General features: G+C 39.0%; 1 protein-coding gene across 1 annotated transcript in view; it reads left to right on the top strand.

Moving 5' to 3' along the window:
* Window positions 1–169: 169 nt before the first annotated feature.
* The window catches only part of kcnj16 (potassium inwardly rectifying channel subfamily J member 16), an 8,846-nt gene continuing 5,488 nt past the window's right edge, over window positions 170–3,527 (top strand). The window contains exon 1 of the mRNA XM_035666930.1: window positions 170–253. The gene's annotated coding sequence lies outside the window, so the exon portion shown is untranslated. The remainder of the gene's footprint in view (window positions 254–3,527) is intronic.

Here is a 3,527-nt window from a genome sequence, read left to right as displayed (position 1 = left end):
ACACACACACACACACTCATGAATATTCACATCCACCTGCAGACACACACACTCAGAGATACAAACACTCACCTGTCTGTTTGACACCATGTGATGCTGAAGGGAGGTGTTAATCTTTAGTTTTTGCAGTGACAAGAGGCCCGGCTCATTCCACTAGGTGACTGTTGGCGCTACTGTACAGCCCCTCGGAGAGCTTCCCTCCCCAGGTACAGACATTCCTGCAGCTCCTCCAGCATTTACTGTTACAGACAAGGTAGGAATCGATCTGGGAAATCTGATGTTTCTGTTACATTTATGCAGAAATTGCAATGTCAAACTGTTGAATTCAATATTAAATGTGGAGATCTGTGAATTCTGTGAAATCTTGTGAATTGTTGAAGATATTTTGGTCTCATGGAAGCATTTAGATACTAAAAAAAAGTGTTTATTTTACTGTTTACTCAGAATAAATGCTCTGGAAAAGAATGTACATTCTTAAAAAGACTTAAAAGTGGCTAATGAATAACATATATGACCCTTTTTGACGATTCAACCAGATGCATACTATAAAATTAGTAGCTGGTTGTTTGAAGGTGTCAAACTGAGCTGAGGCAACAAGTAAGTTAAGGTTGTGGACAGCAGAACAATCGGTAACCCGAGCTGCAGCATAAAGAGTGGAAATACAATGCCTGAATGATTAAAACACAAAACAAGATGTGGTCAAGGTGATAAGCAATGTTTGCGATCGTGTTTCACAGTGAAATCTGATCAAATTCAGATGTCATGAGAAAGAAAACAATCAATATTGCACAAATTGGAAGAAGAAGAGGAGTCACTGCTGACACAACAGGACTGACTCTGTTTCATAAATATGAGACTATTGAGCTTTAAAACACTGAATCATGCGAGACTGGTAATTCTGAAGGTCACATTGGTCTTCAAGACAAATCATACAGCAGTAGTAAGAGAGGAAAATCTCAAACCGACTGATATACGAACAGTTACAGACCAACAAATCCTGCGTCTGGTTTCAAGTGCTTCCTCTTTAAAAGCAACATTAAACGCTATTTCTGATGGAGCAAAACCAAACATGTGCTCTGCTCCACTTGGCGCTTTGAAGCTTGGATAAACCATTAACCTTCAGGAACAGACGACACAACCCCTGACCTGATCACCTAGAAGCGCTCTGGCCTTTAAACGGCATTTTAGAGGACTTCCAGTGCAGAGAGAAAAAGTCCTCAAACAAGTGGAGCACTGCCAGATGGATCATTTGACAAGCGAGCGAGAGGCAAAGACGCAAATATTTTGCAGCGTTGAGGTTTCGAAGGTCATTAGAGGTGGCAGAAAGCCCTGGGGCAAGAGCTAAGACTAGCCACCCGTGTACTCGGTTCTGTTCCAGTGAGCCACAGATGGGTGGCACAATGTCATTTGCAATAAGTGAGCATGTAATGGAGTTGTAAGTGCCCCGAGCAGGAGAGGAAACAAGCCAATTGCCTAAGTTGTTTCCAGAGTTCATCCTTTCATCCCTATTGTCAGCAGTGGATGACAGACCTTTAGTCTAACTTTAGAATACAAAAGGACCCTCTTGGAAAATCTCATTGTGAACAACAAACCTCAGGAATATAAAGAATCGTGGCTTTGTTCAGAGAAAGTGCAGTGGAAACTTTATGCCAAAGGTCAGGACGTGTTTTGGTTGTAAGTGGTTGTTCTGTCTGATGTCTTGTTTTGTACACAGAGCTGCTTGTTTCAGGTCATAAGCTCCACAGAGTGAATGTGGAGAAAACAGCTCAACCTAGTGGGTCAACACAACACCAGGAACTATCAGGTCGGACTGAAAAGTGCTGCTCGGTGGGGGGAAAACCACACGATACAGTAACAATGCTAATTACTTAATTAGCAGAGCATTTTAGTGCTTGAAAAACAACAGAATCCCTTATATATTACCCCGGTATATTAAGCAGACTTGTGAGTGGTGGAAATTCTTCCTCAGTATCTTGAACCATTTAAAAAACATTCAGTGTTAATTAAAAAGTCTTTTCATGGCCTGATACTCCAGATGCTATTATGGTCAAAATCACTACGACAACAGTTACATCACGTTAAAAAATGTGGAATTAAGAGCGGATTAATTGTGTCTTTAGAGGTTTAGCTTATTAGCTGACCACATGACACAAAGTGGCAGGATCTTAATTTAACTTTTGTGCCCGCGAGAGCTCAGACTTCATTTATTTCACTTTCTTTGATGACAACTGGAGCAGAACTACTGTTTGAACTGTAGCATTAACACTTTTTATATAAAATATTTTTTGTCATATTTGCTTAAACTTTTACTGCATCCTGACAGTAGTACATGAGACAATTAACGTGTGGAAACAACAGGTTCCTCTGGCTCCTCCTAGTGCTCCTAATGATGTTTGTAAGAATCCACTGAGCCCAAACAAAAACAACCAATCAGAGCCAAGAAAGACAGTTGATTGTTTAGTCTCATTGTTAGAGAGTCAAAGTCAGTCTTTTGGGACTGTAAATGTGACTCAACAGTCAATTGTCTTCAAGCCTCCAACCCAAAGCGTCTTTCTGTCTTTTCTGAGTTGTTTTTGTTCGGGCCTGGTGGATTCTTGCAGTTGCCATTAGAGGCACTAGGAGGAGCCAGAGGAAGCTGATTTTTCCATACAATAATTGTCTCATGTACTACTGTCAGGATATAGTAAAAGATTCAGCAAATATAACTAAAAGTTTTTTTTTGTTTAAGTTCCCTACTGCAGCTTTAATTGTGAAATATGATGTACTCTATAAATATATTTGTTTTATGACAGTGAAGTTAAATATAACAGTTCAGTACTGAAATGAAAGGCCTATAATACCGTCGACTTCTTGAAATAAATTAGACCTTCCTAACAACCCTACCCCCTCCTGGTGCTCTAAATGCTGTGATGTGTTTTCCTATTTAAACCAAACCATACATACCCTTCCAGTTCAGTGACATTTTCCTCATGAAGATAAGTTTGATTTAAAGAAATAATTATTTGCATTATTTGGCTGTAAAATGGATACTCTGAGATCACGATAAGCTAAAGTCCATCCATTGATATTCCGGTGTAAAAGTGAAATGTGCTCACGTAGGCTCGTAGAGAATCAAGGGTATTCTATATTGGTAGGGCTACAATCAATTAATCTGCTGGTTAAATTCTCATTAAACCAATAACTTGGTTGGTCTATAAACTGTCATGACATTTTCACGAGGGACTACTAACAATTATTTTCCTTGTCAATTAATCTGTTTATCATTTTCTCCATTAATCGATTAGTTGCTTGGTCCAGAAAATGTCAGAAAATGATGAAAAATACAGATCAGTGTTTTTCAAAGCCCCAAGGTGGCATCCTCAAATGTCTACAACCCAAAGATATTCAGTTTACTGTCACAGAGAACAAAAGAAACAGACATTTTTTTCTTAAAGAATGATTCAAAACAATGAATCGATACCGAAATAGATGCATCTCTGAGGAGGAAGTAAAGTTAACCATGTGTACCATCTTAGTTTAGCATGTTA

Source organism: Morone saxatilis, unplaced genomic scaffold (assembly GCF_004916995.1).
Source record: "Morone saxatilis isolate NCDOM2014 unplaced genomic scaffold, NCSU_SB_2.0 Contig1, whole genome shotgun sequence".
Taxonomy (NCBI): Eukaryota; Metazoa; Chordata; class Actinopteri; family Moronidae; genus Morone; species Morone saxatilis.
The sequence above is the reverse complement of the archived record's forward strand: the minus strand, read 5'-3'. Positions and strand labels throughout refer to the sequence as shown.